We start from the raw sequence: 16,369 nt of genomic DNA on the forward strand, positions 1-16,369 counted from the left end.
GCCAAGTACATTTGCTGCTCCGGGGTTTGCACGACCTATGACATTAACTCTTTGAGGCTTCGACGATCTGTGAGAATTGTGAAGTGGTGTCTTAAGAGATATTGATGCAATTTTTTAACAACAAAAATGGCAAAAAGCAATTGAACATATGTAGAGGCATGAAGGGGCTTCGGGCAAAGTGGTTTGCTGAAAAATGCAATGGAATGACCCTACTAAGATAATACAGCTTCCATTCCCACTCCCGGAGCATTTATTTCTAAGACAAAAGGTAAGGAAAATTTTGGTAGAAGCAGGACCAGAGCCTTATTGCGTCTTTCAATTTTTGGAATGTTGTTTCGAGAACCAGCGAGCACTGCCTAGTTTGTTGAGCAATTCATCCACTATGGGAATTGGAAAATGACCCTTTACCATAATCGCGTTGAGAGCACGATAGTCCACACTAAATCGCCAAGAACTGTCTCTTTTCTTGACCAAGAGAACAGGGGAAGAGAAAAGGCTCATACTTTGGCGAATAATCCCATTTTGCAACATGGACCTAACTTGATTTTTGATTTCCTGCTTCTAGAAGTATGTGTAATGATAAGGATAGACATTTACAGGTTCAAAATTGGGAAGAAGGTGAATGACGTGGTTAGTGGTACCTAACGGTGGTAAGGTCATCGGAGCTTGGAAAAGGGTGGTGAATTTGTGAGTTAGGGTCGATATTTTTGGGTAGTGGTGAAGTGAGTTGTTGGTTTGGGTTAAGGGGGCTCGATGGATATGACACAAATGTTAAAAAAACCACTTGCTCCATCTGTCTAAACCAAGCGTCGAAGTTGGTGTGCTGTGATTAAGTTGGGTCTAGTGTCACTGTCTCCTTTTAATTCTATCACCCTACCAGAGTGCATGAACTTCATCGTCAAGTCATTGTAATTGGTGAAAACGGGTCCTAAGGATTTCAGCCATTGGACCTCCAGCATGAGGTCCGCCCCACACAATGGTAAGACATGTAGATCAACAGTGAAGGCTTGGACCTGAACATGAATGACCACTCCCGTACAAAGCTGATGACACTCAATTTCATTCCCATTACCCACCATGACCGAAGTGGGTGACTAGGCTAAGTGTTAAGGCCCAAAGATGTGACCAAATGTTCTTAGACAAAATTGTGCGTGCTTCCCCCATCAATTAGTATTACCACTTACTGGTTGGATATGCAGCCCAATAAGCGTAAAGTCTTAGTTTCCAAGTGACCTAAAAGCACGTGAAAACTGATTTGAGCTTACAAATGGTCCGCTGACTCTGTGAGCTCGTGTTGCAAATCGACAGAGGTGGGTTCTCCCTATGGAACATCCTCCTCGTCAGCGATTAGAAGAAATAATTTGGAGGAGCATTTATGACCATGACTGAACTTTTCGCCGTAGTTAAAACAAATACCCTTTTCGCGGTGTACCGCCCTCTTTTCCGGAGAGAGACGCTTGAAGGGTAGCGGTGATTTTTTCGGAGGAGAAGGTAGCAAGGATGACAGTGGGTTCGAATTTGGAACTAGTGGGTAATGAGGCACAGAAGAAACATGGGAAATGTTCTTATCGCGAAATGCATGACGATTGTCACTAAACTTTTCTTCCTGGAGTCGAGGCAGAGTTATCGCTTAAATTAACGTAAAGGGTTGTAATGCCTGGACTTCAAGACGTATCTCAAGTGCTAACAGGGAAATGAAGCAACTCAATAGGAAGGGGGGAGGTAAACCAATGGTGCAATTGGAAAGAGTTTCGAACTCAGAAAGATAATCGTTGACAGAGTTGCGCTGCATGAGCTTGAACAGGGCCCCCGTGGGGTCTTCGTACTGCGACAAAGCAAAACAAGCTTGCAACGCTAGAAGAAGGTCGGGTCATGAAGTAATTTTGCCATTACAGGTCATCCATTGAAACCAAGCCAAAGTAGGGCCCTCCATGTAAAAAGAAGTGATGGTAAGACATTCGTGGTAAGGTGTGGAGTGATATTAAAAAAATTGGATGATCTTAAAGATTCAACTCAAGGGGTCAGAACCGTCAAAACAGGGAACATCCAACTTCATGCAATGAGGGTTGGGAGAAAGGGATACAAAATGTGGGTTTGCAGAATAAGAGGTAGGAGAATGTTGACTGGTTTCGAGATGAGCCATTTTATGAAGAAATTCATCAATTTTGGTGGTCATTGTGTTTTGAGTGGCGGTGAGGGTGAGTTTTGCTATGACCTCTTTGATGCGGTCCATATTGGACTTGGAATAAGTAGACTCAACCATGGAGTTCAATGAAAGCACCAAAGATATTAGGATCTTGGTGACTAATTCCTAAAATTTGAAGACTAGGGACCTCCCCAGAACAAAAGATGAGAAATAAAGATAATATTTTCTTGTTGCCTCATACTTTTATATATATATATATATATATATATATATATATATATATATATATATATATATATATATATATATATATATGCTGAATTGGTTAGGCCAACACAATATTCCTAAAAAATTATGTAGATGGCAGACAAGAATATTCCTAAAATGGATAATTAAATCTTATATGAATTATTGTTGTATTTATATTACATGTCTTTTTAAAATACTAGTCCAATCATATACTTGAGCTAAAAATACTGGCGTGTACAAAAATACTTTCTTTAGGCCATGTTTCACGTGACGTGAGGCCAACAAAAATACTTCTCTAAATCATATGACTAGCTAGGGACTTGTTGCAGCCAAGGCTGTATGCAAAGGAATCTTGTTAATGCGGGACAACTAAATCGACAGTGACTAAAAACGATAAAAGACTGATGCCATTTAAATATACCACCGTAAAAACCACGACTAGAAAAAATTTAGTCTAGAATTATCATAATTTCAATTAATTTTTTTTTATTAATTTTTACAACAATAAAGCTCTACTGATTTTTATATTATACATAATTAATTATTACTAAAATTTTAAAATTTAAATATATGATGCAAATATTGATTGGAGTTATAAACAGTGATAGTGTAAGACAACCTCATAAGTATAAATAGTTATTATCTATTCTTTCATGAAGAGTTGGGTTAGAATTATTGTTTAAACAACTCTTGTAGTTGTTGATATCTTGTTAATTGATTTTGAGTGACTTTATCGAGATTAAAAGATTTTTTTAATTATTGATTATTTCTTTTAAAAAATATTCAAATCAAATTTAGGTATAGAGATAAAAAAATAGATTAAAATAGATAAGTAGTTTAAAAGATTAGATGAGTAGCTCAAGATAATTAAGAGCTTCATTTTGCTAATAGAGGGAGTAGGGGATGACCACAAATTCAGATTAACTAGATGTCCCAATCAATTCAAAGGAAAAAAAATTGGGTTCAAGAGAGTATAATTTTAATACATTAGAATACATTTTTAGTATAATTTTGATATTCGCCTTTCTCTACCAAAAAATAGGATGAAAGACATAGAGAATAAAGACATGGAAATAATGTGTTTATTTCATTCATATAAAGAGAATTTGTACAAGTAAATAAAAAATAACAGAGAAACTATGATATATATATATATATATATATATATATATATATATAATATCCTCTCAAGATCATATATTTATAAAAAGGAAAAAAAGAGTAAATTAAATACCTAGACATAATTGTTTTTTCTTGTTATCATAAAGAGAAAGATAATTGTAACAAAAATAGTAAATTACATTTTTCTTTCCTAAAAGATGTACCTATTCTTCTTCTCTCGCTCTTATGTTAAGATATTCTGTTTAGTCCTTTTAACTTAATACTATTAAAGTAAATTACACTCTCCTCTTATAGTTAAAATATACAAATTAGTTTATTTAACATGACTTGTTAATTAAGAATATTCTTTAAAAAAAATTAGAATATATAAAAAGGATAGTAATGATATTCAGTGGAAAGAGGATTTATAATTGAGAATATTTAAATATCAAATAACTTAGGCACATTTACTTTTTTTAAAAATACACATATATTAACTAACGATTTTCTGATTAAAAACATATTCTTTAATTGAAGTGATTATACTTTTACAGGAAAAAGGAAGAAAATTGCGGCGTATTTTTTATCTATTAAAATATAAATTTGTATATCTTAAAATAAGAAAAGAGAAAAATGTGATAATTAAATCTCTCAAAGATTGGAGACTTAAAAGGTGGTTTACTCAAAATTATTTTTTACAACTTTTTTTTTTTAAATAGAAGGTGTAATATATTTGTATTTGTTCGTGTATATCTCAACACAGAAAGGGGAAGACAGTATAATACTTAGAGGATTACAGTGTAAAAGATATTGTGGTAATAACTTTTTTTTTTATGAAAACTAATAGAACTTTAATGGAAAATTTAAAAATAAAGTAGAATTTCACTTACTCAAATTTTTCATGGACGAATATTTTAACATAATTTAATAATTATTTACAATATTCTCTTAAAATCAGGTTTGCAGACGATGTGATAGAAGCATCTGACGGGAATGTATATTTAGTGTTGTTAGTACCAAATTTCATCTTCAAGATTGGTATTTGGATGTGTTAGAGGCAAGACCTCATGGACAAGTTCTCAAGTACAATACCACATCTTGCATTTGCCAACGGCGTTGCACTCTTTAAGGACGAAGATTATCTTGTCGTTTGTGAAACTTGAAAGTAAGTAAATTTCTTCATGGAATTTTCATGTCTTGTTAGCCAATTGAGTTTACAAAACCCTGGATTGCATGGAGACATCTAGCTGCATATGGGTGCGGGCGACTAAGAGAAAGTATGTCATGCTGTAATTTAATTATAAATCACCATTTATAATAAGTTTTTTTTATATCGTCAAATAAATAAGAGAAAGTATGTTATGCTGTAATTTAATTATAAATCATCATTTATAATAATTATTTTAAAAATCATATTAATATTAAATTCTAATTGATTGGTATTGTAGCATTTTTTATATTAATAGTACATAAGCATTAACTCAATAAATAAATTAAGTAGAGGTTAAGGCAAGGCACTGGCCGGTCCTTCAAAGTTATGAGAGCAATGATAAAATATAACTAATATATATATATATATATATATATATATATATATATATATATATATATATATATATATATATTAACATGTATATGTAATTAAAGAAGAAACAAAATTCAATATTTATTTTCGAGATTAAAAATTTAAAAGTTAAATGCAACTTGAGATATTAAATTTTGAAATAAAAAAGACGAATAACTTATATTATTAACTATTGTTGTTATTCTAGTCTCCGCAAAAATTATAGAAATTTTCCAAAATTAAAATCAATGAATTTTATTTATATTTCTAGAAAAGATTAAATAAGTTAGATATTTTATCAATTGAAAAAAAATATATTCAAATTTAATTATATAAAATTAATAATTAGTTTTGCATCATAAAAAGTTTTTTAAAAAATTAAAACATATATTTTATATTATTGGAAGGTCCTGATCAATATAACTTTTTACAGGAAAATTCAAATATCTTTAAATTTTTCTTGAAATATTAATTTGTGCACTTTCTATAATCTTAACAATTTATTTTTATCTAATGGTAATCTATCTCTGTGAATCAGATATAGGTGTTAGAGGTATTGGTTAAAATGGAGCAAACAAAGGAACAACAAACATCAATCTTGCTCCCGATGGATCCTTCTGGATCGCTTTGATTCAGGTATATTATTACTATAAATTATTGGCCATATATAGTGAGAGGTTATTGTGTGATCACGTGTAATTTAAACTAAGAAAACAGTAAACTATAACGTCTGCAAGGCCTATTTTATCCTTTCCAATCACCTTTTTAAATGTATCTTGAATTTTTTATTGGGTGTATATACCTCAAAAAAGAACATTCTTTTTAACATTTTTTTTAATATTTTTTATTATTGACTAAAATTTATTAAAAATTATAAATTTTAGCTAATTTTATTTTTTATTTAATTATTCTCTCTCAATTTAAAAATAAAATCACTAAAAATATAATTTTTAATAAATTTCAATCAATATCAATAAAACATGTTGAAAAGAATTTTAGCGAAAGTGTTGGTACCATTTCTTTCAACCTAAAATAGGAGATAATATTGAATTGTTTTTCTTCAATATTGATGTCACAGTTGACTAGTTGACTACTGATGGATTTGAGTTTGTCCACAACTGCAAGATAACTAGCACCTGGTTGCATTGTTTCCAAGGCTAGTTAATCTTGTCAAGGTGCAAAGAAGAAAGCAAGGGTGGTGAATGTGACAACTAATGGCAAGATAATAAGAAAGCTTGAGGATGGTGATGGGAAGGTGATTACTTTTGTGACTTCAGCTGTGGAGTTTGAAGACAACCTTTACCTAGATTGTCTTAATTCCAACTTTGTTGGAAAATTACCACTGTATAGTGCATGGAATAGTCAAGTTTAGCTCTCCTTGAATAAAGATATGCCTCAGCTTGGATCAAGCAAAAGAAGCATCCCTGATGGATGTGTATGATTTAGACCAAGCACATGTAGGAGAATATTGTCCCATAATGCAAAATCTTTGTTCACATTTTGTTAGTACTAGAACTAGTATTCTGTTATTGTTGAAAGAAAAAATGAGATGAGTTGAACAGATAAATTTCTCACTCAACAACTCCCAATTTCACCACAACTGTAGACTGTGAAACTCTTTGCAATCCCTTTCCATAATGAATAAAGAAATGCATATCCATTGGGATAAATAGCCATGTCATATATAGTTAATCACTTGCGCTTTATTGGTAAATATTTATATGTTTTGGCTAAAGGATCCTTTTAGCCCTTTATCTTATTTTTTAAAATTTATTTTAATTCTTTATCTTTTGAAAATAATTCAATTTAATTCTTTATGTTAGTTTCATGATTTAAAATTGTCAATAAGTGTTTTCATCCGTTTCAAATCCTAATCTCTTCTTTCCCAAATTGAAAATCACATGGACCAGATGTTGTAGTGTGGCAATTGTGCCGGCATAGGCGGTTCTGCCCCTAGGCGTCAAGATCTTGTTGTGGCTGCGGTGACAATGGCGCCGACGACTCCTCCTCGCACTGAGGCAATTATGGAAAGTTTAGAAAGGTCATTGAGCCATATATTTTAATAAATTAAATGTGTTTTTATTTCTAATAAATATCTAATTTTGTATTTATTTTTTATTAATTTTTTATTTTGTAACGAGTCTCTAATAAAATAATTTTTTTATTAATATTTATTTTTAATTCCTAATAAATTAATAAATTTTATGTTTTTTTCTTAATAAATATTTGTCATTTGATATTAATATAAACTAAAATAAAATTTAATAAAAAAATACAATCTTTTTTTAATTTATCAAGAGCTAAAATAAAATTTCAAGAATAAAAAATAAAAATATCATTTTACTAAAAATTCAATAATTTTTTTTATTAAACAATAAACACAAATAAAATATTTATTAAAAATAAAAATATATTTAAACGTATTTTAATTGTAACTCTACAATTCCATGATATAAAAGGGACCCACCCAACAAAAATAGGAAACGCAGAGGTGGCCATAGAAAATATTCCCTGGTAGATGGCAACAAATCCAAACGGAAATATACAGGCCAAGAAAACAGACATTTTTTTTTTTTTGTAATTAGAAAACTGATTTATATTATCTCATCAACTTCAAAAAGTAGAGACTAGAAGCACAAAAACTGAACATGGTTGCTTCTCTTGATTCTTAAAAAGATCAATGTTTATCGCTTAGACAAAGCTTTGCTCCAACAAAAATACACTGCATCAATCGTGCTCTGATCGCTCAAATGGAATTTTATCCTTAAAAGATAAAAAACGAAAATGATTGAAACAGAAAGCTATTTGATTTACAAAAGCCAAAGTTGGCTGTTGATACTTTGCAACTAAAATCTGAACTCATTAATAGTACGTAGCCACTGGGGTAACTCTACTATATCCTCATCTTCTTTTCGACTCTTGATGAATGCTTTTTGGTGTCATGTAATTGGTCCCCTTTTGCTTTCCTACTATTTACGAATTCAGAGAAGGATGGTATTTGTGGCAACTTGGTATTAAATGAAGAACTTTTTGGTATCAACTTGGTATTTGTGGCTCAGGTAGTGATGTGAGGGACTCTTCAGCTGGGGTGAGGGGTTGTTCAGCTTCAGACTTACACTTGAGGGAGAGATTGTTGAAATACAAGTGTGAGGTCACATCAAGTAAAAGTGAAAAAATTGAGCATCATAAATGAGGAGAAGACCCATAAATTTAAACTTTAAAGTTTTGGATTAAAATGTAGTGTTAAGTTCTCTTAAGTGATTGCTCATTCACGAAGCCGACCATTTTACAGTACTTGCCACTTGCAAATAATAGAATGATTTACCAGCCTTGCCATATTTCTTGTAGCATTCATCTTTTAGCAAAGATGCTGATGTTTCCATTTCAACCCTGAACAAATGTATTAAATTAAGAAACATGGAAATAGCTCATATCCCAATTGTCATTGTTGCTTCTAATTGTTCAGTGATAGGAAAAGGGTACCAAGCACAAACACACATGCATGTAAACAAGCACTTGGAACTGGAGAATTTATGCTTTAGCTGTGATATAATTTAAGGTGTTATTTATCATCGTCATTATATTATGGGGAAAGATTTAGTTTTGGTATTTAAATAATTCATCTATAGCAAGATGATGATGTGATCTTTGAACAAGGTGCTACTGCATGACAAATAAGCTGCACACTTGTTATAGCAAGAAAATATTGAGCAATTGAGTGGGTGGTTTATTTTGTTGTGGAAGGAGTTGGGCGACAAAAGAAAAACTCAAACAAGCAAGAAGGATGATAAGCATACTTGAAGTTGTCAAGCCGTTGTTGAACCTGTTTTAGAGCATTTTGTAACCTTTGCCTGCTTGCTCCTCGCATTGGATCAGAAATAGCATTTTTGTCAACTTTGTTGCTCTGTGTTAATCAAATTAGACAAGTGGACATGCAGACAGAAGAACAATTTATTTATCTCTATTGATCTTAACAGTACTGAACTTCAAAAAGAAATAGGCAGTGACTACAAAGGTTGCTCATCAAATTAGACAACTGTTCTGCCTTTCCCAGTAGAGATTGCTCATCGAACAGTTTTTGCTATGTTAACACCCAAAGGTTCTAACCATGGAAAATAGGATGAGGCATTAAAAAATTAGGAGAATTTACGTTTTTTAACTAACAAAGTGAGTATAATCCATTAAAGATAAACCTGTTTGTAAGCATTATTATTTCGATAGAAGTTTTCTTCTGCCCGTTGTAACATAGCAAGCTTTTCATTTACTCCTAATTTGGATTGAAGCTTCGACCGGGTTAGGTTGTTGACAAACTCATTACCATCCACCAATGAAAATTCATCCACATGAATGTATAGTCTAATAACCACACTTCCTCACCCCAAGAGTAAAACAAGCAACTGAAATTAGTTACTACCATCTGAATCAGGTATATCTTCCTCTGATCCATTTGCTTCCTCATCCTGATTCCAGAATTCAGATAACTGTTCTCTGTCAATTGCATCAGTGGAACTAAAAATTCAGAGTTGTGAATAAATCAAAAGCTAGACATCATTTCATTGGATTGATTCATATAGTAAAAGGAATCACAAGCCAATTATAAAATACACAAGGAATAACCGTAAAGTGATACTAACATGTCAGACCGTACAATCCTCATGTTGGAGGAAACTACTCAATAGTCAAATTATTTTAATTCCATTGCTATTTTTCTTTTTATGTTTTTGGGCAAATACAAGAGAGAGAAAAGTCGCATGGTAGGTCCTACAAAATCACACACTAAAGGCACAACCTTGAGCCAAAAAGCTCCCTTAAAGTTCCATCTTTATACCCATATAGCCATATCAGAATGTCAAATAGTGTAACAAAACTAACCATGGTCTGCATGTGGTACCTAGCATTCATAAAATTTATTATGGCACAAAAAACTGCAGCTCATGTATACCCAAAATCTGTTTTCTGTTAACTTTAAGTTCAATTCCTAATGCATAAGAGGCTTGTTTCTCATGAATAGCACCTGGTCCTAAAAATTCGAGAAGAACCATTTTTCTGGCGTAGAGCACAAGCAGTTGTGAAATCCTCCAAACATCTGGCAACTAAGTTTGGATGTCTGCAGGCATCACATGTTTTTCCACATAGTGATACAGTTACCTGCTTGTAACAGAGATGATTAATAATCCACTATGGTCAACACAAAACACGCCACATGTTACCTATGTATTTCATTACCTGTTCTGCAAAACTCTTGAGAATCCTTTTCCTGCGACATCCAGACCCTTCACAATATTCAACGATCTACATAGTTACACATACATTCCATCCATTTTGTAAGTATATAATGGCATGGTGCATTGCTACCGACCGTGTTAAAGGAAAAGCACGCAGATTAGATATCACCTGATTGAAAGCAATCAGGGGCATTTTGGATGATTCTTTTGATATATATATATATATATATATAATAAAATACATGAAAATATCAAATTACATAAAAGAAATTTTATTTTTTAAGTATAAAAGTATTTAGGTGAATAAAAGGTTTATATCCACATTAACCATCAAATTAAAAACTTATCAAATAAGGATATGAAAATGTTTTTGGTCAAAACAAGATCGTCCAATTATTTTTTTACAAGAGGAAAATAAGTTAAACATAGGAACAATATAAAGTAACATATTCATAACATTATGTAAATAATATCGAAACTCATTTCTCAATGTCATATTTTATCATAGCGTTGTGTTCTAATGTCCTCTAATACGAGGTTTTTTAAAGTTATTCACCTAACCATTTGCTCCCACGAACACAAGATTCGAGATCACCACAGAGTTCAATAAAATCGAATTATATTATTTTCAATTAAAAAAAGTTTCTACAACAATCAAATTAAAATTGTATCAAAAGAAATTACCACTAAACATTAAATTTACAACTTTCTTTAATTTATTAATTTATTACTTTTATTATTACAATGTATATATAAGATGTTGATCATCATCGTGGGAAGATACAAGATAAAAACAATAATGTGTATAAAGTAAACAACCAAAGAGAAGATTATTTAGAGTATAATTCACATTTTTTAATAAAGTGCAATTGAGGTGCATGGTATCAAATATCAAAAGTGTAATGGTACATGACATAAAAATTCGTGTATGATTTCGATTTGATTTGAAAGTTTATTTTAATATAGCATTACAATACTTTTTTCAATCTACCACAATATGCAAACCAAATAGAGACTAATTTTTTTTTTCCTTTTGACCATTTATTCTTTATCAGAGGATGCTAGATTCAATTATAAATTCATAATGCAAATTAACTAGTAAATAAATCATATTAATCATTCAATTTTATCAATTCATGCTAATTAGAAAAATAAACAATAAACAAATTTCTAGGGTTCTTAAACACGCCAATTTCACAGTAATTTCGCATCAGGACATCAATTGGTCCATCAAACACATATAATTTGCAGTTATAATTGTAAAGATAGAATCAAAATTACAGAAATACTCCAAAACCCATCACAATTAATCTTCTAAGGATCCGTACACATGTTCTCATTATTCCCCAATAGTGAATAACTCATCTCTTACTTCTAAGCGGGCTCACGTGTGCAGTCCAACAGCCGTAGCACTATCTCTAGCAATTTCTTAAGATTTCACAAGTTTTTCCTCTAGTTGCTCTACTAGATTTTCAAGTGTTAGAGACTCAATTTTATTGTATTTGTGCAAGGGACATTTCTCTCTTTAAAGACATTATTTTTTTCTATTTATTATTTTTGTATAATCTTAATGTAAAATAGATCCTAATCTTTAAAAACACTTCTATGTAACTATAAGTGATAGTGATAATAATAATGATGGTGGTAACAACAACGGTAATGATAATAGTGTAATAACAATGGTGACAATAACAATAATGCTTGTAAGTGTGATGGCATGGAGGATGGCAATTGATGAGGTGGTGGCAATGACAAGAGTAATAGTGATGCTATGGAATCAAAATTTTATATTATATATTTTTTGTTATTTGTAAAAATTAAATTAAAAAAATACTTTTTAGAAAATCATATATAATTTTAACAAAAGAATTTTTTTCATTTGACATAATTTATATCTTGTGTCTCAAACGTTAGATACAGTTAAAGTTTATCCTACTCTTATTTTTTCTTATTGTATTCTTATATATGTTGCGATTGAAGTCCCAAGGAGATAACAAAAAATATGTTAAAATGAGTTGCCACCAAGATTTATTAGGAAAAAACATTGCAAAAATTCTTTAAATAGAAAGTGGTTTTTGAAAACCAAAGTTGGGTTGAGAGTTGATTAGGTGTAGGAAAAGTGTTAATGTCTGTCCTACGATGTCCATTACAAAGACGATTACTTCTAATTAAGCCTATAAAATTTAGATAATTTTAAAATTATTTATTTTACTCCTCAATATAAACAAGAATATTTTTGGATATTTTATTTAATGTTATTGGTTAAAAAATTACGAAGAGAACTTTTATTATTGAAAAGAAGTTAATTATTATGAAATTTATATTTTTTTTTATCTTTTTGCATTGGCTTGAAAGGAGTAGTCCTCTGCTCCTTGTGCGTATGTGCAATGGAAAATCAGAAATACTTAACTCTTAATAGCTTATAGAAAATACTCGTGTTAATATTTCTTTTTATCATTTTAATGTTTTTATCATGATAACCAAAAGCACATGCAAAGTTATTATCATGAACTTCTAATGGCTTTCATAATAACCAAATCAAAATTGCATCTAAAATGGCTATTGCTAAACTCTTATTATATTTCGGCTCCTCTTCAAATTCTAAAACTATTTATCATATATGTTTATCTATTTACAAAAATTATCTTTTCAAATATTGTCTTTTAAATATTAAAAGGTCTTTGCAACAGTTAAATTAGAAGTAATTATTGTTGGCCTTTATAGCTATTGTAATAACTAAATTAGAAGGACATCCAAAGTAGTCAACATTTTTTTTTTGTGAATAAAAGGGGATTTAGAACCCCAAAAAACTAGAAACCACGAGAAAACGTGGTTGAAACAAAATCCTCTAAAACAACGTTATACAAAAAAAAAAAAAGAGAGAAGGAAATAACATAAAAAAACTCTAATATTCCCATATAAAGAATGACCATAATTAGCTAACAGGTCAGCCACCTGATTACCTTCCCGCAAGGAACCAGAGTAGCTTCATATAAGTAAATAAAAAATAGAGTTAGGAATGTAAATAGTGATTTTAAGTATAAATGAAGCTTTCAGAACTTTTATTTCTCCAAAAATTAGTATAACAACAAATTTATATGACTGTACAACATTTTTAAGTAAAAAAAAAAAAAAAATTGTACAAGTTGTCAATTTTTATCATATCTAATGTTATAAAATGGATCACTAAACATATTATCTCATGCAATATAATAATTTTCCATGCCACACCAAACATCGCATAATATTGAAATGTTATCATCTTATACAATTAGGTCTCAAGTTAATAAGTCTTATCTAACTTGCGTACCAAAGAGGCTCTTAAAGAACCCTACAGCTTCAATACTTTTCAAGTCTACAATGTTGTAATGGGTGAGAAAAATCTCACTCCACCTTAACCAGTTTTCTGTACGAAAGCTTTGATGTCAAATGCACCACCAGCAGTTGTCTTTGTAACGACACCCTGCTCAAAGAACATGAAATGGTTAGAGAATAAAATGCAACTGAACCCCATACAAATTATGCAAGTCAAGAGAGTGAAAGACCTTCTCAGTGATGATCCCGGATATTAGATTAGCAGGAGTAACATCAAAAGCTGGGTTCCAGACGGAAATTCCTGAGGCAGCAATCTGCTCTCCAAGTCCTCCATGTGTGTTCAACAATTCCTTGGAGACCTCTCCTCAATGACAATTTCTTGTCCAGAAGAAAGTGATAGATCATTGGAAGTAAGGGGTGCAGCCACATAGAAAGGTACATTATGAAACTTAGCAGACAAGGCAACGCTGTCGGTTCCTATTTTGTTGGCTGTGTCACCTGCAATGCCATATAGAGGAAGACAAATTTGATTATAGTTTTTATGCTCAAGCAAACTATAGCTTATTTTCATTGTAACTCAAAGTACCGTTTGATGCAACACGATCTGCCCCAACAACAACAGCATCCACATGTCCTGCTTTCATTAATGCAGCTGCAGCAGAATTGGAAATAAGAGTTCCTGATAATTTTTCATGCACCAACTCAAAAGCAGTGAGTCTAGATCCCTGCAATTAAACATTATGATTGGTAAGCGCATACTCCAAATCATTTTAGCTTTGATTTGATATGCGGAATGGAAATGTAATTCTTAACACAGATAGCCTACATGGCTACATTAAAGGTTAGATATGCATTCTCAAAAGAAAGATACATATCCTATCATGTCATTAATCCACTGCCCTAAAAAATAAATACATAAAAAACACTGGAGCTCTGTAATCAGAATGATCATCACCTGTGATACCCTGAATCTGTTAATGAAAATTTAGTATTGTAGTTTAATTGGCCCAGATCTTTTATTGTCTTCTTTTCCTTTTCAAATGAATGACTATTAAGCTGAAATATAAACAATTAGATAAACTACAACTATCACCAAGATACAGATCGAAGAATATTTATTATTTCAGTGTTCTTGTTCTCAAGTCATGTCATCAATCCAAGTTGTCAAATAATAAAACATAAAACAACTTAAACAGATCATCCTATTTAAATATAACTTAAGAGGATACATATTCTCTCAAAAGAGCTCGGGGTATACCTAAATATTGAATATAATTGGAAAAGGTGCGCTCACTTGATTGAATGGGCGTGTTTCTGTGCAATAAACCCTTTCTAGAACTCCAGCACTGTGAAGTGCACGGATCACACCCAGAGCAGTACCATATCCAGCTGTGGCTAGACTGAGCATTAATCAAAAACAAGTTACAAGTGAGTCCAAACACCTCTTCACTTCATTTGTCAAACAAGTAAAAACGTACTTTTTAAAATTTGAGGGACTAAAATGATTTTAAAAAAAATGGGGACCAAAACCGGATTCACCTCATATTTCAGCAAGTAAAAACATAATTAAGCCTTGTACTATAATAAGGGATGGAACTGTAACAGGCACCTTCCAGTATTGCAATGAGTCAAAACAGAAAACTTTTGTTTCTCTGTTTGATGTTGAATAATACTAGCTCCATACGAACCAATAGCTCTATTTGAGGCAACATCATCCTCAAGCATAACTTCAGCAGCATCTATATACATCTCCCAATCACTAATGCATAGGGGATAGACTCCATTTCCTTTAGTTTTAGGTCATTTCTAGGACATTGCATTTGACTAAACTTGTCCCCCTTTTGAATTGGAACAATCCCTGCAAAACACTTTTCCATTCTAAATCTCTCTAATACTTAATTGATATATCCTTTTTGAGACAATTCCAACAATCCCATATCTTTCAATTCAAAGTTATTAGAGAGATACTTCTTTACATGTAACATAGCAACATCATTAGCAACAAGCAAAATGTCATCAACATACAAGACTAAAATCACAAATTTGCTCCCATTGACCTTTATGTAGATACACCAATAAATGATGTTCTCTACAAAACCATATGACGTGATGGTAGCATTGAACATAAGATACCATTGTCAGGGGAAGCCTATTTTAATTTTAGTTCATATATTGACTTTTTTAATTTACACACTAGATTTTCCTTTCTTGGAGAAACAAACCCTTTAGGTTGATCCATATAAACTTCTTCTTCTAAGTCACCATTCAAAAAAGTTATCTTTACATTCATTTGGTGAAGCTCTAAATCATAATGAGCCACCAAAGCCAATACAATCCTAAAAAATTCTTTCTTAGAAATAGGAGAGATGGTCTCTTTGTAGTTAATGCCATCTTTTTGAGTGAAACCTTGGATAACGAGTCTAGCTTTGTACCTTTTGATATTGCCCTTTGAGTCATATATTTGGTCTTAAAGACCCATTTATAACCGAATCATTTTGAACCTTCAAGAAACTTAACTAGATCCCAAAATTTATTGTCATCCATTGATTTCAACTCTTCTTTCATAACATTAAGCAACTTTTCAGAATTGCCACTTTCCATGGCTTGTCTCAAAGAAACTAAATCTTTATTAATGCTTAATTCACATTCATGTTCAAGTGAATACACAACATAATCACTTGAAATAGTTGACCTTTTTTTTCCTTTTAGACCTTCTTGGTGCTATTTCTTCACCTCATCTTTCACTTGTTAATTTATGACTTGCATATT

At 31.5% G+C, this 16,369-nt stretch overlaps 2 pseudogenes; one reads left to right on the top strand and one right to left on the bottom strand.

The window, feature by feature from the left end:
- The first annotated feature begins 1,381 nt into the window (after window positions 1–1,381).
- Window positions 1,382–6,432, top strand: LOC100785892 (protein STRICTOSIDINE SYNTHASE-LIKE 3-like; annotated as a pseudogene).
- Window positions 6,433–13,086: 6,654 nt separating this feature from the next.
- LOC100786406 (methylthioribose-1-phosphate isomerase-like) lies at window positions 13,087–15,349 on the bottom strand (annotated as a pseudogene).
- Between the last annotated feature and the right edge of the window lie 1,020 nt (window positions 15,350–16,369).

This window comes from Glycine max, chromosome 15 (assembly GCF_000004515.6).
Source record: "Glycine max cultivar Williams 82 chromosome 15, Glycine_max_v4.0, whole genome shotgun sequence".
Lineage (NCBI taxonomy): Eukaryota > Viridiplantae > Streptophyta > Magnoliopsida > Fabales > Fabaceae > Glycine > Glycine max.